The sequence below is a fragment of the Odocoileus virginianus genome, chromosome 7 (assembly GCF_023699985.2).
Source record: "Odocoileus virginianus isolate 20LAN1187 ecotype Illinois chromosome 7, Ovbor_1.2, whole genome shotgun sequence".
NCBI classification, from domain to species: domain Eukaryota; kingdom Metazoa; phylum Chordata; class Mammalia; order Artiodactyla; family Cervidae; genus Odocoileus; species Odocoileus virginianus.
In genome coordinates, this window is record NC_069680.1 from 47,709,995 (window position 1) to 47,731,210 (window position 21,216).

The 21,216-nt window shown below is 38.5% G+C and overlaps 1 protein-coding gene across 3 annotated transcripts in view; it reads left to right on the plus strand.

The window, feature by feature from the left end:
- Window positions 1–335: 335 nt before the first annotated feature.
- LOC110147625 (chondroitin sulfate N-acetylgalactosaminyltransferase 2) overlaps window positions 336–21,216 on the plus strand; it is a 55,224-nt gene continuing 34,343 nt past the window's right edge. The window contains exon 1 of one of the 3 annotated variants that reach the window (XM_070470673.1): window positions 336–484. The gene's annotated coding sequence lies outside the window, so the exon portion shown is untranslated. The remainder of the gene's footprint in view (window positions 485–21,216) is intronic. The other 2 variants (XM_070470672.1, XM_070470671.1) reach the window with 2 other exon arrangements.

Consider the following 21,216-nt stretch of genomic DNA (forward strand, 5'->3'; position numbering starts at 1 on the left):
TGCAAAGCCAGCCGTCCGGATCAAGCTGGTACTCCCGTCCTTGTAGGCGCTTGCTCGGGCAAAAGCGCTTTCCTGCCTCCCGCACTCTCCTAGCCTCCACAAATCGTTTTTTGAGCTACACACGCGCGGACAAGCATACAGGCATATGTGTAACAGATCACGGATTATAATCAGTACTGGATGCTAATTATTGCGCTTTCTTTGCCAAGCACTGGGCGCGGATGGGGCGGGGCGGGGGCGGGGCCGAGGCGGGGCCGAGGCGGGGGCGGGGCCGGGGCGGGCGTGGGCTTGGCGAGATCGCTCCGCTGCGGCTGCCCCCATTTCCTCACGCGCGCCGGAAGTGGAGGTGGCGGCGAGGCGGCGCGCCCGGAGGGTGGGAGGTGAGGAGGTGGCGGTCTCTGAGAGCCGGGCGCCGCCCAGGAGTGCGTACGGCTGGAGAGCTGGCGGTGGGGCAGCGGCCGCCGTGAGCAGATGGGTGAACGCGGTGAGTACCCAGGCCTCCTGGCTCACCCGCCTGCAGCTTCCAGAGCGCGGGTCCGGCCCTTCCGGGCTTTGGGGCGTGAGTCCCGGACTGTGGGTCTCCGTCCTGGTCGGGTCATCTCACGGACGAGCTCTTCGGGGGGGATCCTGTCCGCGGGGGTCGCCGCACGGACAAGCCCTCCGAAGTCGGCTCCCGTGTCAGGAAAAGCCGCGGTTTTTCGGAGTGGTTTGAGTTGTCTTTTTATGAACAGCGCTGCCAGAGACCGTTGGTTTGCGTGTTTTATTTTTATCACTTTTTTTAAGAACCACTACACCACTGTCTCTGCTCCACTCAGTGGATAAACTTTGTAGTCAGCTGTTACCTGTTTATTGCGTTAAATTAGTATTCTCTGGCGGCAGCCTCGCTTTCTGCCAGACCTAGGCACCTTTGAAAGACGCACATTTGTGGAGCAATTAGTGGGGCCGAGGAGACCAAGGGTCGGGAAACCTTGCATTTTCAGACTTCATCTTGAAAATTATACTATTCCAGAGCAATTTGCAGAGGAATAATTTGTAAACGCCATAGTGAGGCTTTTGTTGATAATGATGTTGTTGGCAGAATGAAAATTTGATTGTAAATCTCAAGCTTTTATCCTTCAGCCTGCTTTTCAGATTTATATGCGGTTTGGATATTTAACTATCATTGATGGTTCTCAGGACCTGGGCCTTCATTTTTGCTGGAATTAATGTTGTATTAAAATAGTACTTCAAATGTGGAAGTAGGACTCCCAAGTATCTTATGACTGAGAATGTTAACGTTGGTTTCGTATTATTCTGATACGGTTTGTTTTAAATTGTCTTGTGATTTAAAGAATGTAAAAAGGATTTTGGATATCCAGTATTTGTGGCTCAGAGAATTTTGACATAAACAGAATTTTAGTCCATCAGTTTGGAAATTACATTTTTTGTTAACTTTTTGATTGAAGTATAAAATTATGTGAAATCATAAAGTGCATGAATCTTAGTTGTACAGCTCAGTGAACTTTTATGTATTTATTAAGTTTTGCAACCACCAGCCACATCATATTTTATACCTATGGAACGTTTCCATCATTCTAGGAGTTTCCCCCTGCTACTTCTAAGTCAGTTATACCCCTATACCCACCCCCCCCCCATCAGTATTCAGATTTCTGTCATCTATTAGTTTTGTTTAGTTGGGGGTTTATATTAATGGAATCATACAGTATACTCTGCATACTGCTTAAGAGTTTCACCCATAATGTTTCATGTATCAGTAGTTTGTTCTTTTTTATTGTTGTGTAGAATCCATTGCATGATTATATGACTGCTCTGTTGGTTGATCTTTTTGTTTCCAGCTTTTCTATATTGTGTATTTTGAAGACTGCTATGAACATTCTTACAGATGTCTTGGTGAACATCTGTGTATTTCTGTCAGCTGTGGAATGGCTAAATCATAAAGTAGATGGAAAATTACTTTTTAACCATCATGGAGTCTTCCTTTTTAAAAAATACAATTTGTTATCTTAACTTTTGTAACCATTAATATTTTCAAGACTTAAGTGATTTATTATCATATTATTTACTCCTTGGATTGCACATCTGTGACTGTCATTATTTAACTGTCCGTTAGGTAAGTCTGTTAGATAGAGCTGGTTCTGTTTTGTCCCTGAAACTTGTTGTATAACACTTAGGTAAGAACTGTGTTACTCAAGTTAGTGGTTGTTAGGGGAAATGAAACACTGAAAGAAGGTCACTAAAAATAGGATTGCAAGTCAAAACACTTAACATTGTTGTTGTCATACTGCACAAAGTTCTGGGTATAAATGTAAAATTGAATTATAAGGTTAGTTACAAATGTGAATTTACTACAGAAGTAGAGTGATTTCTACCTGTGCTGAGATAGTGATACATTTATAATGGAAACAGACCACAAAGATCACTAAACATTTGTGGGAAATGGGTAGCACATAAAAGTTACCCCTGACTGAACAAAACACAAAGGACTGGGCCTGAAGCAATGGAGTTCATGTAAGAAAAAGAAGAAAACTTTAATATAAATATTGATATGCCCAGATTTGGGAAGGTATGGCTTCCCCAGTGGTTCAGTGGTAAAGAATCTGCCTGCAGTGCAGGATACATTGTAGATGTGGGTACGATCCCTGGGTGGGGAAATCCCCGGAGGAGGAAATGGCAACCCACTCCAGTAGTCTTGTTGGGACAATCCCATGGATAGAGGAGCCTGGCGGGCTACAGTCCATGGAGTTGCGGAGTCGGACATGACTGAGCAGCTGAGCACAGTTAGCACAGTCACATACCTACTGAATATATACCAGCTGGCCTGAAAATCCACAGTCAGTTCTTGAATATTAAAACATAAGAGTGTTGGAAAAAGACCTTCCCTGGTGGTCCATTGCTTAAGAGTCCAGGCTTCCACTACAGGCGGCAAGGGTTCCATCCCTGGATGGGGAGCTAAGATTGCACATGCCATGCTTTGTGGCTCCTCCCCCAGAAAAGCTCTCATTGAGCATTTTCCCCCCATTGGACATGTTTTGAATTCAGAATCTTACTTCTCACCAAACTCTCATTCAAAGTAGTGGCCAAATAAAATCATTTTTACCCAGACCCACTTGGAATGTCTCAGGATGTACTATATCAAATGAAAAATTAATCCAAGAAAAGTACATGTGGAATTCAAGAAACAGTAATCAAAGAAAATAGTAAAATGTACTTCTTTACTCCAAGGCATTGCTAACTAGCTAAGAAGTTTAATGCAAAAGAAGAATTCTTAAACCAGAGTATATAGTTTTTAAGTCTGTAATCTGGAACAGATATTTGACATGATTTTAAAGTTAATTGGGAAGGTGGATAATAGATAAAGCATGTTGGAAGGTTTATCCTGAGTAAGGGAGAAGCTATAGATAACTGACCATTTACTGTTGAAATGAATGCTTTATGGAAATTTGTCCCAGCTGGAAAGTTCCATTTCCAAGGATTTATCCTGAAGATGAATTCACATGTGGAAAGTTACCTATACACATATAACTGTTTCTGCTGAGATGTTAGTAATGTCAGTGGATTTAGAAGAATACACAAAAATTAGAGAGGGGAACCCGGGCTCTGGGTTAGAAGGATAGGTGTCACTGTAAGCCTCTATATTGTGTTTACCCTTTTAATTACATGTATTTGTTTTGTGGAATTTTAAAAATATAAAACATTTTTAAGAATGTAAAAATCTGTAAGGGTTTAGAGCATGAGTTACCAAGTCTGGTTGACCACCTACTTTAGTATGATCTGTGACCTAAGAGTGGCTTTTATATTTTTAAGTGCTTGGGGAAAAGAATAGTTTGTAACATGAAAATTATATGAAGTTAAAATTTCAGCATCCTTTAGAACACACCTCTGCCATTCATTTACTCATTTTCTATGGCTGCCTTTGTGCTGCAAGGCAGAGTTGACTTGTTGTGATATTTACTGCTTGACCGTTTACCTAAAATGTTTGCTAACCTCTAATTTAGAGGCCAGAAATAGACTTCCATATATATAGGAATTTTGCTTTGATTAAAGGGGCATTTCAAATTAGTGTCAAGAGCATGGATTATTTAATAAATTGTAAGAATTGACTATTTGAGGAAATAAATTTTATACTAGAATTATTTCTGGTAGGGAAGCCAAAATTGAGAAGTTGTGCCGGAAAAGATTGATAGGTTTAACCATTAACAGCAACAACAAAGCAAAACTTTGTGTAATGCGAAATAATACCTAACACTTATTGAACACTTAATGATTGGCGTATTTTGCTTGGTTAATTTGTACAATGACACTCTAAGGTCGATTCTGTAACTGTCCCCACCTAACAGGTGAGAAAACTGAAGTTTATAGATAGACTCAGGAGTTTGTTTGTGTTGATGAATTAGAAAGTGTTAGAGCAGATGTGTGAACTCAGGCCATCCGGCTCCCAGGACTGTTACACAGACAAAACCTGACAGAAGTGTTTGTAGGTTGTTAACACCACTGTGTAGATACTATCTGTGTGAGCCACATTTGGATCTACCTTGTCCCTTTTATTTATTTATTTATTTTATTTCATCCCTTTTAGATAGACATTCTGTTGTTTTCTGGTAGACATTCTGCAGTTTACTAAACCTTTCCCCTATTGAAGGACTTTAAATTGCTTTTAGTTAGCTGTTATATCCCTGGAGTTCAGGCGGTGAAGAATCTGCCTGCGGTGCTGGAGACCTGGGTTTGGTCCCTGAGTTGCGAAGATTCCCTGGAGAAGGGAATGACTACCCACTCCAGTGTTCTTGCCTGAAGAATTCTATGGACAGAGAAGCCTGGTGGGCTACAGTCCGTTGGATCACAAAGAGTCAGACTGAGCGAATAATACTCACTCACACTCATAACACTAGCAAACATCTTATGCATTGACTTTATATATTAGTATAAATATTTCTATAGTTTAGAATCTTAAACACGGAATTGCAAATTGTTGAATTAAAGGCCATGTGCATTTAAATCAGGTTTGTCCTCCAAAAAATAAGAATGTGTGTGCATGTGTGTCTGTATAATGTGTGTATTTTAAGCTTATCTTTGTCTGTATGTGTATATTTTTAGTTTATCTTTTGTCATCCAGACAAACCATTTCTTTTTACAGACCAAGCCCAGAAAGGTTAAGTGTTATGCTCAAGTTTACATAGCTATTAAGTAGCTATGATTTGACTCTTTTATTGTGCTACAGGCTGCCTTTGGCACAATTTTCTGCTTTATCTATAATGATATTGATGTTACTGCCATTTATCTTGCTGAAATCCATGTACCTTAAGTTTGGCTTTCTCCAGAAACATTTGTCAGAATTAATCCATCTGACCTTACTTACCCCCAGCACTATGCCTCTCTCAGTCAGTTTGGGCAATTATAATAAAGTACTTGTAGACTGAGGGCTTCCCCTGTGGCTCAGAGGCAGAGAATCTGCCTGCAACGAAAGAGATGCAGATTAGATCGTTGGGTCTGGATGATCCCCTGGAGGTGGAAATGGCAGCCCATTCCAGTATGCTTTCCGGGAAAATCCCATGGACAGAGGAGCCTGGTGGGCTACAGTTTGTGGGGTCACAAAGAGTCAGATGCAACTGAGCAAGTGACCATAGACTGAGTGACTTATAACAAGTATATTTCTCAAGTCTGAGATCGGGATGCCAGCCTGGTTGGGTTATGGTGAGGACCCTCTTCCAGGCTGTATCTTATTTTCTCTTCACAAAGCAGAAAGAGGGCTACTTTGTTCTCTGATAGGGCTTCCCTGGCTGGCTCAGATGATAAGGAGTCTGCTTGCAGTGCAGGAGACCTGGGTTCAATCCCTGGGTCAGGAAGATCCTCCGGAGAAGGAAATGGCAACCCACTCCAGTATTCTTGCCTGGAAAATCCCATGGACAGAGGAGCCTGGCAGGCTGCATTCCATGGTGTCACAAAGAGTCAGATATGACTGAACGACTTCACTTTTGTTTTCTCATTCAAGTCCCATTCAAGAGGGCTCCACCTTCATGAACTGATTAGCTGCCAAAGGCCCTGACTCCTAATACTGCCATATTGGGGTTTAGGATTTTAACATATGAATTTGCTGGGGGGTGGGGAGTGCGGCTCATTGATTGCAGTGCCTGGACACACAGTAGGTACTCAAAATATTTGTTGAATGCACACTGCCTTTTGGTAATCAGTATTGCTAAATATCTACAAAACATTTATTCAATAACATGTTAAAGAATCCATGTATCATTGGAATATTCATCAGTTGCTCAAGAAATAAAAAGTTGTAATTCCCTCCCTCACATATGTTTGTACTTCATGTTTGGTCTACTGACAGGCTTTGTTTTCCTAATAATTTTTGTGATTTTGTTTAAATGAACTCAAAATTATATATTAAGTTTTTGAAAACTTAATAAGACATTATTCTGCACAGAAAATTTAGGAAGATTATACAGACTAGAACTTTGAAAATATCAATATTCAGATTAAATGAATTGCTTGTATTTTGCAGAAGACAGTAGGCCCCTCTTATTGCAGAAGTTAGTTTGTCATCCTGCAGTGTAAGCATTCTGGAAGTGATGTTTGAAAAGTTTATTAGTAGTTCCATAAAATTATAGAATCAAATGTTTGAGTAGGAACTGGAAAGTTCATATTATGTAGGGATCAGTACTATAGAATGAACTCTCTTCTTGTCTCGAAGTCACAAGGCAAATAGAAAAGATGAATGAGACTTTCAGAGTAATCCAAGTTCTACTTTAGCAGGGATGGAGCCTGGGGTATTCTTAGTTTTGTTTTTTTAAATTACAGATTTGTTGTTAATAAATCTTTGTACTTGTCCAAATGACCAAAATGGAGTTTATTTGCAAATGCCTCTTTGGCACTACTACTCAAACTAAATCGGATTTGAGTTTATTTTTTAAACAGCTTCATTGAGGTATAATTGACTTATAATACCCTACACATATTTAAAGTATAAAATTTGATAATTTGAACATGTCTACCTGAAATCATCACCACACTCAAAATGATAAGACATATCCATCACTACCAAAAGTTTTTTTGTGCCCTTTAATAATTTCTTCCTGGTATCACCTTCCCCTACTCTCACCCCATTCCAGGCAGCCACTGACTTCTCTGCTTTCTGTCACTACAAATTACCTTACATTGTCTTGAATTTATGTAAATGGAACCATAGTCTTTCATTGTACTCTTTTATTGTTGGACTAGTTCTGTTATTGAGATTCATCCATATTGAAGCTCAGTCACTCCCATCTCTTTGTGACCCTTTGAACTGTAACCTGTCAGGCTCCTCTGTCCATGAGATTTTTCAGGCAAGAATACTGGAGTGGGCTGCCACTTCCTCCTCCAGGGGATCTTCCTGAACCAGGGATCGAACTGTCTCTCCTGTTGCAGGTGGATGCTTTACTCACTGAGCCATTGGGGAAACCCACTGAAGTCTGTATCAGTAGTTTATTCATTTTTATTGCTAGCAGTGTTCCACTGTATGGATGTGCTAGTTTGTTTATCCATTCACTTGTTAATGGACATTTGAGTTGTTTCTAGTTTTTGGCTGTTTCATGTACAGCTGTTTTGAACATTTGTGTACAAGTCTTTGTATGGACATACACTTTCATTTCTCTTGGTTAAATATGGAATGGAATGGCTCTATCAAATGGTAGGCTTATATTTAACTTGTTAAGAAACTGAAACCATCTTGCATTTTCACCAGCAGTGTACGGAAGTTCTAATTCCTCCACTTGTCACTAACATCAAGGCTTTTAACTTTTAGTGCATCTGAGATTAACCATTGTGGTGTCTCATTATGTTTTGAATTTATATTTCTCTAATGGCTAACAGTGTTGAGTATTTTTTTCATGTTCTTATTTGAAGTGTTTCTTCACATCTGTTGCCAATTTTTTTATTGTGTTTGTTTTGTTGCTATTGCATTTTGATACTTTAAAAAATATATTCTGAATGTAAGTCTTTTATCATATATTTGCTTGACCCATATTTTTTCCTGGTCTGTGACTTGTTTCACCATTCCCTTAATAATGTTCTTCAAAGAGCACAAATTTTGATAAAGTTCAATTTATTAATTATGCTGATAGTTACATATCAAAGAAATCTTTGCCTAATTCAAGGGCACAAAGATTTTCCCCTATGCTTCTAGTTTTATAGTTTGCATATAGAACTATGATTCATTTTGTGATTTTTTTTTAAGTTGAGGTGTAGTTAACTTAAAATATTATTTAAGTTTTTAGGTGTATGACATAGTGATTCACTATTTTTATAGGTTATTCTGCATTTAAAGTTATTATAAAATATCAGCTGTGTTCCCTGTGCTATACATACATCCTTGTATCTTATTTATACCTAGTAGTTCATATCTCTTAAACCCTTTCCGCTATCATGGCCCTTCCCCCTATGATTCAGTTTGAACTATACACTAGTGCATATGAAGCAGTGTCTCATTGTGGTTTTCATTTTCCTGTTGGATTATGATGTTGAGCATCTTTTTATATACTTGTAGACTTAATCTTTAAAGAAGTGTCTACTCATACCTTTTGGGTTATGTATCTTTTTTTGGGGAGGGGCTGCATTAGGCAGCATGCAGGATCTTAATTAATTTCCTGACCAGAAATGGAGCCCATGCCCTCTGCATTGGAATCACAGAGTCTTAACCACTGGACTGCCAGGGAATTCCCTGTTATTTGTCTTTTTAATATTGAGTAGTAAGAATTATTTATATATTCTAGCTGCAGACCTCTATTAGATATATGATTTACAAATATTTTCTTGATGATACCCTTTGCAGCACAAAAGTTTTTAATTTTAATGAAGTCTACTTTATTTGATCTTTGGTATTTTGATGTCATGTCTAAGAAACCATTGCCCAATCTAAGGTCCCAAAGATTTACACTTATGTTTGTAAGCTTTTTTTGTTTGTGTTTTTTTGTTTGTTTGTAAAGTAAGCTTTATAGTTTTAACTCTAAAACACTTAGATCTTTGATCCATTTTGGGTTAATTTTTGGCTATAGGGTGAGGTAGAGATTCAGTTTTGTTCTTTTGCTTGTGAGTAGGTATCCTAGCACCAGTTATTAAAAAGACTGTTCTTTTTCCATTGAGTTACCTTGCCACCTTTGTTGAAAATCAGTTGACTTAATGTGAAGGTTTATTTCTGGACCCTCAATTCTGCCCCACTGATCCATATGTCTAGTCTTATGCTAGTTCCATGCTCTCTTGATTACTATAGCTTTGAAGTAAGTTTTGAAATGGAAAAGTTGAGTTCTGCAATTTTGTTCTTTCTTAGTACTGTTTTGGCTATTCTGGGTTCTTTGAATTTCCTTATGAGTTTTAGGATAAACTTGTCAATTTCTGTAAAGCTGAGAATCTGAAGGAGATTGTGTTGAATCTATAAATCAATTTGGAGAGTATTGCCATCTTAATAATATTAAGTCTTCCAGTCAGTAAGCATTGCTATCTTTCCATTTATTTAAATTTTTAGTTTCTTTTAACAGTCTTTTGTAGTTTTCAGAGTACAGGACTTGTAACTTCTTTTAAAAATTAAGGTATAGTTGATGTACAGTGCTGTGCTAATTTCTGCTGTACAGCAAAATGATTCAGTTATACATACATAGACATTCTTTTTTAATATTCTTTCCATTATAGTTTATCCCAGGAGATTGGATATAGCTTCTTTGCCATACAATAAGACCTTGTTGTTTATCCATTCTAAATGTAATAGTTTGCATCTACTAACCCAAAACTCAGTCTTTCCCTTTCCCTCCTCCTAACCCCATGGCAACCACAAGTCTGTTTTCTATGTCTATGAGTCTGTGTGTTTTTTGCTAAAAGGTTCATTTGTGCCATATTTTAGATTCCACATATAAGTGATAATGGTGTTTGTCTGTTTCTGACTTACTTCACTTAGCATGATAATCTCTAATTGCATCCATGTTGCTGCAGATGACTATTTCATTCTTTTTTATGGCTTAGTAGTATTCCACTGTATATATGTAACACATATTCTTTATACATTCATCTGTTGATGATTTAGGTTATTTCCATGTATTGACTATTGTGAACAGTGCTGCTGTGAACATAGGCTGCGTGTATCTTTTGGTATTATAGTTTTATCAAGTATATGCTCAGGAGTGGGATTTCTGGATCATATGGTGATTCTGTTATTAGTTTTTTAAGAAACTTCACACTGTTTTCCATAGTGGCTGTGCCAACTTACATTCCCATAAACAGTGTAGAAGGGTTCCCTTCTCTCCACGCCCTCTCCAGCATTTGCTATTTGTAGACTTCTTAATTTTGGTTATTCTGACTGGTGTGAGGTGGTACCTTGTAGTTTTGATTTGCATTTCTCTAATAATTAGTGATATTAAGCATATTTTCATGTGCCGGCTGGCCATCTGTATATTTTCTGTGGAGAAATGTCTATTAAGGTCTTCTGCCCTTTTTTTAATTGGCTTTTTTTGTTGTTGAATTGTTTGGCCTCTTTGTATATTTTGGAGGAGGTCAAGCCCTTGTCAGTAACATCATTTGCACATATTTTCTCTCACTCTGTAGTTTGTCTTTTCATTTTTTTTTAATGGTTTCCTTTACTGTGCAAAAGCTCATAAGCTTGATTAGGTCCCATTTGTTTCTTTTTGTTTTTATTTCTATTGCCTTGGGAAACTGACCTAAGAAAACATTGGTGTGGTTTATGTCAGAGAATGTTTTGCCCATGTTCTGTTCTAGGAGTTTTATGGTGTCATGTCTTATTTCTAACTCTAGGAGCCATTTTGAGCTTATTTTTGTGCATGGTGTGAGAGTGTGTTCTAACTTCATTGATTTGCATGCAGCTGTCCAGCTTTCCCTACATCACATGCTGAAGAGGTTATCCTTTTCCCATTTTATGTTTGTTGAAGGTTAATTGACTTTAGGTGTGTGGGTTTATTTCTGGACTCTATTACTTTCCACTGATCCAAATGTCCTGTTTTTGTACCAATACCAGACTGTTTTCTTTACTGTAGCTTTGGTGTTGTCTGAAGTCTGAGAGAGAGAGTTATGCCTCTTGCTTTGTTTTTTTCCCCCTCAGAATTGCTTTGTCAATTCTGTCTTTTATGATTCCATATAAATTTTTGGAGTGTGGGATTTCTTTCCATTTCTTTGAATCATCTTTCATTTTCCTTTATAAATGTTTTATAGTTCTCATCGTATAAGTCTTTCACTTCCCTGGTCAGATTTATTCCTAGGTTTGGGGTTTTTTTGTTGTTGTTTTGGTGTGGTTTTAAATGATGTTACATTCTCTTTACATTCTCTTTCTGATGTTTTATTGTTAGTGTAAATAAATGCAACCAATTTTTGAATGTTAATCTTGTATCCTGCCAATGTGCTGAATTCATTTACTAGATCTAATAGTTTTTGTGTGGAGTCATTAGGATTTTCTCTATATATCATGTCATCTGCATATGGTGACAGTTTTACCTATTCCCCTTCCAATTTGGATACCTTTTACTTCTTTTTTTTTTTTTTTTTTTTTTTGTCTTTTTGCTGTGGCTAGGACTTTTAACACTGTATTGAATAGAAGTGGTTAGTGTGGGCATCCTTGTCTTGTTCCAGATTTTAGCAGACAGGTTTTCAGCTTTTCACCATTGAGTATTATTTTGGCAGTGGATTTGTCATAAATGGCTTTTATTATTTAGAGATATGTTCCCTTCATACCCTCTGGTAAGAGTTTTTATCATGGATGAATGTTGAATTTAGTTAGATGCTTTTTCTGCATGTTCTGATCATATGGTTTTTTACTTTTCTCTTTTACAGTGGTATATTACATTGATTTACATATATTGAACCATCCTTGTGAACTTGGATTGAATCCCACGTGGTCATGGTGTCTGATCTTTTTATATGTTGTTGGATTGGTTTGCTAATACTGTGTTGACAATTTTTGCATCTATAGTCATCAAAGATATTGACCTGTGATTTTCTTTTTTGGTGGTTATCTTTGTTTGGTTTAGTATCAAGATTGACGGTGGCTTCATAAAATGTCTTCGGGAGTATTCCCTCCTCTTCAGTCTTTTGGAATCGTTTGAGCAGGATCAGTATAAATTCTTTGTATATTTGGTAGAATTTGCCTGTGATGCCATCTGGTCCTGGACTTTTGTTTGTAGGGAGTTTCTTGTTTGTTTTGATTTTTGATTTTTAAAGATTATATTTCACTTTTAGTGATTGGTCTGTTCAAATTAGCTCTTTCTTCTTGCCTGTGATGCCATCTGGCCCTGGACTTTTGTTTGTAGGCGTTTTTTTTGTTTGTTTTGATTTTTAAAGATTGTATTTCACTTTTAGTGATGGGTCTGTTCAAATTAGCTCTTCTGTCTCACTTTTGATGGGCTGCTTCTAGAAAGTTGTCCATTTCTTGTAGGCTGTCACTGTTGACTTATAATTGTTCATAGTATTCTCTTATATATTTTTTTCATGTATTTCTGTGGTATAGGTTGAGGTTTCTCCTTTTTCATTTTTTGTTTTATTTGGATTCTCTCTCTTCTTCTTCTTGGTAAGCCTGGCCAGAGGTTTGTCAGTTTTGTTTCAAACCAACCCTTAGTTTTAGTGATTTTTTTCTATTGTTTTTTAATCTCTATTTTGGTTCCTGCCTGATTCTTGTTTCCTTCCTTCTGCTGACCTTAGTTTTTGTTTGTCCTTCTTTTTCTAAATCTTTTCAGTCAGTTAGTTCAGTCACTCAGTCGTGTCCGACTGTTTGTGACCCCATGGACTACAGCACGCCAGGCCTCCTTGTCCATTGCCAACTCCCAGAGTTTACGCAAACTCATGTCCATTAAGTCGGTGATGCCATCCAACCATCTCATCCTCTCTTGTCCCCTTCTCCTATCACCTTCAACCTTTCCCAGCATCAGGGTCTTTTCCAATGAGTAAGTTCTTTGCACTGGGTGGCCAAAGTATTGGAGTTTCAGCTTCAGTCCTTCCAATGAATATTCATTCAGGATTCATGAGGTAGTAAGTAAGGTTGTTTAATTTTATTTGAGATTTTTCTTGCTTTTTTTTTGTGTGTGTGTGAGGAAGACCTATATCACTATGAACTTCCCTCTGAAGACTGCTTTTCCTGCATCCCATGCTTTATACTATTCCATGAAAGTGAAAGTTGCTCAGTCATATCCAATTCTTTGCGACCCCATGGACTATATCAGTTCAGTTCAGTCACTCAGTCGTGTCCGACACTTTGTGACCCCATGAACCACAGCACGCCAGGCCTCCCTGTCCATCACCAACTCCTGGAGTCCACCCAAACCCATGTCCATCGAGTGATGGTGCCATCCAACCATCTCATCCTCTGTCATCCCCTTCTCCTCCTGCCCTCAATCTTTCCCAGCATCAGGGTCTTTTCCAATGAGTCAGCTCTTCTCATCAGGTGGCCAAAGTATTGGAGTTTCAGCTTCAGCATCAGTTCTTCCAATGAACACCCAGGACTGATCTCCTTTAGGATGGACTGGTTGGATCTCCTTGCAGTCCAAGGGACTCTCAAGAGTCTTCTCCAACACCACAGTTCAAAAGCATCAATTCTCTGGTGCTCAGCTTTCTTCACAGTCCAACTCTCATATCCATACATGACCACTGGAAAAACCATAGCCTTGACTAGACGGACCTTTGTTGGCAAAGTAATGTCTCTGCTTTTTAATATGCTGTCTAGGTTGGTCATAACTTTCCTTCCAAGGAGTAAGTGTCTTTTAATTTCATGGCTGCAGTCACCATCTGCAGTGATTTTGGAGCCCAAAAAAATAAAGTCAGCCACTGTTTCCACTGTTTCCCCATCTATCTGCCATGAAGTGATGGGACTGGATGCCATGGTCTTAGTTTTCTGAATTTTGAGCTTTAAGCCAACTTTTTCACACTCCTCTTCCACTTTCATCAAGAAGCTTTTTAGTTCCTGTTCACTTTCTGCCATAAGGGTGGTGTCATCTGCATATCTGAGGTTACTGATATTTCTTCCAGCAGTCTTGATTCCAGCATGTGCTTCTTCCAGCCCAGCGTTTCTCATGAGGTTTCTTCTGCATAGAAGTTAAATAAGCAGGGTGACAATATACAGCCTTGATGTACTCCTTTTCCTATTTGGAACCAGTCTTGTTCCATGTCCAGTTCTAACTGTTGCTTCCTGATCTGCATACAGGTTTCTCAAGAGGCAGGTCAGGTGGTCTGGTATGCCCATCTCTTTCAGAATTTTCCACAGTTTATTGTGATCCACACAGTCAAAGACTTTGGCGTAGTCAATAAAGCAAAAATAGATATTTTTCTGAAACTCTCTTGCTTTTTCGATGATCCAGTGGATGTTGGCAATTTGATCCCTGGTTCCTCTGCCTTTTCTTAAAGCAGCTTGAACGTCTGGAAGTTCACAGTTCACGTATTGCTGAAGCCTGGCTTGGAGAATTTTGAGCATCACCTTACTAGCGTGTGAGATGAGTGCAATTGTGCGGTAGTTTGAGCATTCTTTGGGATTGCCCTTCTTTGGGATTGGAATGAAAACTGACCTTTTCCAGTCCTGTGGCCACTGCTGAGTTTTCCAAATTTGCTGGTATATTGAATACAGCACTTTCACAGCGTCATCTTTCAGGATTTGAAATAGCTCATCTGGAATTCCATCACCTCCACTAGCTTTGTTCATAGTGATGCTTTCTAAGGCCCACTTGAGTTCACATTCCAGGATGTCTGGCTCTAGGTGAGTGATCACACCATCGTCATTATCTGGGTCATGAAGATCTTGTTTGTACAGTTCTTCTGTGTATTCTTGCCACCTCTTCTTAATATCTTCTGCTTCTGTTAGGTCCATACCATTTCTGTCCTTTATCGAGCCCATCTTTGCATGAAATGTTCCCTTGGTATATCTGATTTTCTTGAAAAGATCTCTAGTCTTTCCCATTCTGTTGTTTTCCTCTATTTCTTTGCATTGATCACTGAGGAAGGCTTTCTTATCTCTCCTTGCTATTCTTTGGAACTCTGCATTCAAATGGGACTAACTTTCCTTTTCTCCTTTGCTTTTTCCTTCCAATCTTTTCACAGCTATTTGTAAGGCCTCCTCAGACACCCATTTTGCTTATTTGCATTTCTTTTTCTTGGGGATGGTCTTGTTTTCTGTCTCCTGTACAATGTCATGAACCTCCATCCATAGTTCAACAGGCTCTCTGTCTATCAGATCTAGTCCCTTAAATCTATTTCTCACTTCCACTGTATAGTCATAAGGGATTTGATTTAGGTCATACCTGAATGGTCTAGTGGTTTTCTTCACTTTCTTCAATTTAGGTCTGAATTTGGCAATAAGGAGTTCATGATCTGAGCCACAGTCAGCTCCTGCTCTTGTTTTTGCTGACTGTATAGGGCTTTGCCATCTTTGGCTGCAAAGAAGATAATCAGTCTGATTTCATTGTCAACCATCTGATGATGTCCGTGTGTAGAGTCTTCTTTTGTGTTGTTGGAAGAGGTGTTTGCTGTGACCAGTGTCTTCTCTTGGCAGCATTCTATTAGCCTTTGCCCTGCTTCATTCTGTACTCCAAGGCCAAATTTGCCTGTTACTCCAGGTGTTTCTTGACTTCCTACTTTTGCATTTCAGTCCCCTATAATTAAAAGGACATCTTTTTTGGGTGTTAGTTCTAAAAAGTCTTGTAGGTCTTCATAGAACTGTTCAACTTCAGCTTGTTCGGCATTACTGGTCGGGGCATAGACTTGAATTACTGGGATATTGAATGGTTTGCCTTGGAAACGAACAGGGATCATTCTGTCATTTTTGAGATTCTATCCAAGTACTGCATTTCTGACTCTTTTGTTGCCTGATGACTACTCCATTTCTTCTAAGGGATTCCTGCCCACAGTAGTAGATATAATGGTCATCTGAGTTAAATTTACCCATTCCAGTCCATATTAGTTCGCTGATTCCTAGAATGTCAATATTCACCCTTGTCATCTCCTGTTTGACCACTTCCAATTTGCCTTGATTCATGGACCTAACATTCCAGGTTCCTATGCAATATTGCTCTTTACAGCATGCGAATCTTGCTTCTATCACCAGTCCCATTCACAACTGTGTGTTGTTTTTGCTTTGGCTCCATCCCTTCATTCTTTCTGGAGTTATTTCTCCACTGATCTCCAGTAGCATATTGGGCACATACTGACCTGGGGAGTTCATCTTTCAGTGTCCTGTCTTTTTGCCTTTTCATACTTCGTGGAATTTTCCAGATCAGAATACAGGAATGGGTAGTCTTTCCCTTCTCCAGGGGATCTTCCCCACCCAGGGATCAAACCCAGGTTTCCCACATTGCAGGCAGATTCTTTACCAGCTGAGCCACAAGGGAAGCCCAAGATTACTGCAGTGGGTATCCTATCCCTTCTTCAGTGGATCTTCATGACCCAGGAATTGAACCAGGGTCTCCTTCATTGCACGTGGATTCTTTACCAACTGAGCTATCAGGGAAGCCTATATTATCCCATAGATCTCTTATATTGCTTTCATTTCTTTTTACTTTCTGCCTTTTGTTTTGATATGAGTAATTTCCATTATTCTATCTTCCAAATCACTTATTCTTTCTTCTGTGCCTGGAGCCAACACACGAGACCCTACCCCTAAAAAGACTATAGGGGAGAAAACCTGACGGGCAAGGCGAATCAGGTTTTCAGGGGTTTCGAAAAAATCAGCTCACAAGACCCTACCCCTAACAAGGCCGTAAGGGAGAAAACCTGACGGGCAAGGCGGATCAGGTTTTCAGGGATTTCGAAAAGCTGCCCCCGGCTCTCACCTTAAAGATGATATCTGTCTTTCTGATGCCTGCCTCAATGGACTACTCCCTAATTTCTCTGACACAGGCAGGAAGGCCTTCCCCGATCTCTTCCCAAATAAGAATCAATTTAGAACTTTAATCAATAAGTTTCCCAGGTGGTGGTATTTTATGAGATTATTCAGGGTGAAAGAAGTGTTTTAATTTAAACTCCTTTGCTGGTAGTTTGTTAGCCAAATACATTTATGCGCTTGGTACTAATATGCATGATTGCTTATAATATCCTAATCATAAAATAGCATAAAGAACCTGATTATATAAAAGCCCTAATAGATATAGAGCCCTTTTAAGGGGTAAAGGAGTCCTATTAGAAAACATAAGAAAAATTATTCTAGAGGTGGTTATTGGGTTGTGATTTGCCTGCTGTGTTTTGCTTGCTGTGTTTTGCTTTTAATGTGCTAAGGTAGTGTTATAGAAACCATTGTTAATATAGTTTAAGAGCTAGAGAAATAAGGACTTAGCCCTAGCGTGGTAACAATGAGATGGTTGTTAATTGTCAGCGAGGAGTGCTAGGCAGAAGCTGCCTCACTGAAGCTGCAGAGTCTGTATGGGGTAAACTTCTTAGATAAACGCAACTGACAACTTTTGCAGAAAGATTAATTTTTGTATTAACAAGAATATAATTCTACTCTGTACTATTTCCCTATGACCCTGTTACCTTTCAGTTAAGGTCACCATAAAAACAGAAAATAGGTTTACATTCACCTGACTTGCATAAAATGTTAATAGGCCCCAAGGCCAGAAGATAATGTACAAGACCCTCAGAAACAAAGAAGTATGCAGAAAACACCCTGGTTTCGTGACGAACAAGCTGATGTAATGTTAAACTATCTTCCCCTTAGAAATGTACTAACTTAGGGTATAAAAGCTATGGTAAAAAATAAAGCATTGCCAGACTCTGCCAGATCCTGCAAACACCCCCGTCTGGTCACTCTCTCTCTCTCTCTCTCACTCTCTCTCACTCTCTCTCACTCTCTCTCTCTGTCTCTCTCTGTATCTGTCTCTGTCTCTCTCTCCCTCAGAGATTTGGCCCTATCAAGGCTGGTCTCACGTGTCTTCTCTCTCTCGCCGACGCCGTTCATCCTGAGGGTACCCCCTGGATCCTGCTGAGGCTGGACCCCGGCACTTCTGCATTATTCATTCTGCTATTCACTGCCTTTAGCTCAGGTTTCATCTTGGCCAATCAATTTTCTAATTTTTCTTGACTCCTCCATATAGTTTCTAGTTCCTTTTTACAGTAATCTGCATTTCTGTTGCTACCCTTTCTTAATTCTTTACTTCAGTATCTTCATTTCCTTTTGAACTTGGTGTCAGACCAGAGAGATCTGTTTCATTGGTTGTTCCATCAGGGGAATTCTCTTGGACTATTGGTTTCTCTACTTCTTCATTTTGATTATATTTCTGTTACTCTGTGAGTTTAGGAGAAACAATTATCTACTATAATCTTGGAGAGCTATTTATAGTCAGGAGCATCCTGGTGTAGCCTGTGTGGGTTTAATATATGTTTGCTGTGAGGGCTGTTTTTTTTTTTTTTTTTTTGGTCATGCTAATAGGAAAACATTTTATAGCCTACATGTTTTTATCAATTATACCAAATTGTGACACAAACATTGTACGTGTGCTTTTAGCAGTAGACTTAAAAGTAAGCAGTAATACATGTTATGAGTAGTTATACTCTGTAAAAACTTCACTAGATAATTTTCTTTCCGTCCTGAACACTGGGGTAAAAAATATGTTTAGAAGAAATACAAAACCTTTCCTTGTTTGTTGAGTGATTTTATCAGGAAATGGTGCTGAATTTTGTGAAATGTGTTCAATCTATGGATAAAATCTTACGGGGTTTGTCCTTTATTCTATTGATGTGGTGTATTGCATTAATTGAGTTTCAGATGGTAAATCCAGTTTGCATTTTTGGGATAAATTTCAGTTGGTCATGGTGTTGCTTGTTGATAGATTTAGTGTGCTTATATTTTGTTGACTATTTTTGTGTCTGTATTCATAAGGAATGTTATTTTCCATTGATATCTTTGTCTGGTCTTGATATCAAGAGTAATACTGGCCTTATAGAGTGAGTTAAGAAATATTCTGTTTTTTGAAGGATTTTGTGAAGAATTGATATTAAGTCTTATTAATGCTTGAATTCACTGGTAAAACTGTCAGGTTCTGAATTTTTCTTGGTGGGTAGTTTTTTTCATTCCTTATTCAGTCTCATTATAGATCTATTCATATTTGCTGTTTCTCCTGAGTCAGTTACAGTAGTTTGTCTAGGAATTTACCCGTTTCATTCAGTTATATTTTAAAGCAATTTAAATAATAAAAGAAATCTTGAGGAGTTCCCTGGCAGTTCAGTGTTAGGATGCTGTGCTTTTACTTCAGTGGCCCAGATTCAGTCCTGGTCAGAGAACTAACAATCCCACAAGGTGTGTGATGCAACCAAAAGAAGGGAAAAAAAAAAAGGAAGGAAAAATGAAATCTTGTAATTATCCATGAAGTTAACACTTCTTGTTTCTTCATTGTTTTGTGTTGATCCATGTTTTCAACTGCTAACATTTTCTTTCTGCTTAAAGGACTTTAGTGCAGGTCTGATGATGATGAATTATTTTTAACTTTCTAATGTTTAAAAAAAAAAAGTTTTCTGCCTTTATTCTTGAAAGAGACTTTTTAATTTTTCCTTTCAATTTTATAAAGACATTGCTCCATTGTCTTTGTTTCTTGTATGTGTATGATATGTCTTTCTCCTAGGGTTCACTTTAGGGTTTTCGGTTTATCAGTAGGATTTGAGCAGTTCAATTATCATGAGCCTTACTTTAGTTTTCTTTGTGGCTTTTGTATTTGGTATTCATTGAGCTTCTTGCATCTATATGTTGATAGTTTCCATCAAATTTGGAAATTTTCAGCTTTATTGCTTTAAATATTTCCCCTAGCCCCCTCCCCCTTCTTTGGAGGCTCTGTTGTTCAGTCACTAAGTCCAACTCTTTGTGACCCCATGAACTGCACCACACTAGGCTTCTCTCTCCTTCACTATCTCCCGGAGTTTTCTCAAACTCATGTCATTGAGTCAGTGATGCCGTCCAACCATCTCATTCTCTGTTGCCCCCTTCTCCTCTTGCCCTCAGTCTTTCCCAGCACCAGGGTCTTTTGCTCTTCACATCAGGTGGCCAGTTGTTGGAGTTTCAGCTTTAGCATCAGTCCTTCCAGTGAATATTCAAGGTTGATTTCCTTTAGGATTGACTGGTTTGATCTTCTTGCCATCCAAGGGACTCTATAGAGTCTTCTCCAGCACCATAGTTAAAAGCATCAATTCATCAGCACTCAGCCTTCTTTACAATTCAGCTCTCTAATTTTATATTTATATTTATATTTATAAATATAAATGTTTATTTATAATATATATTTATAAATATAAATATAAATATTTATGATATATTTATTTATTTATTTATATTTATAAATATATATATATATGAGGCTGCTTGAAGTGGTCATACTGGCTCCTTGATGCTTACCAGGTGCTTTATTCATGCTTTTCATTCTTTTTTCCTTCTACATTTTGAACAATTTGTTATGTCTTCAATTCATTAATAGTTTGTTGTGAAATATTTAGCCTGCTGTTGATCCCGTTCAGTGTATTTTTCATCTCATACATTGATGTTTTCATCTCCTTAGTTTAATTTGGGTCTTCTTTTTTTTTAATGTCATTTGTCTCTCCCTATGTTTTTTATGTGTCTTTTAAAATACAGTTGTAATCGCTTTTTTAATGTCTTTCTGTGAATTCCAGCCTCTGTGTCTTTCTAGGTCAATTTCAGTCATTAATTTTTAAAATTATGGATTGTGTTTTTCTTTGTATGTCTGATCATTTTTGTTTGGATGTCAAAAATTTGAATTTTATTTTACTGAATGCTAGATATTTTTATATTTCTATAAATATTTGTGTGGCTTGTGTAGTTACATGGAAACAATTTGATCCTTTCAGGTCTTGCTTTTAAGATTTGTTGGCAGGATCAGGTCCATGTTTAGTCTGGAGCTAATTATTTCCCACTACTGAGGCAAGACCTTTTTGAGTCCTGTATGCAGTCAGTGCCCCATGAATTTGAAATTTTCTGGCCTGTCTGGTGGGAACCTTGACTATTCCTGGTCCTGTTTGCGCGCTGAGTCCTGTGTCTCATTTTTACGTGCTGCTTTCCTTCGCCTCAGTTAGTTTCCTTGTGTTTCTGCCCTCATCAGTGCTCCGCTGCACACCCAGAGGGTGTCCTCTTAAGATCTCTGGCCTTTCTCCCTGTGCAGCTCTCTCCTCTGGTACTGTGTCCTTTGAACCTAGTTGCCTTGGTCTCCTCAGACTTGTCAGCTTCCCCTCATCAACTCAGGGAGTTAGCTGGACTCTGCTTAGGAGAGGACCGCC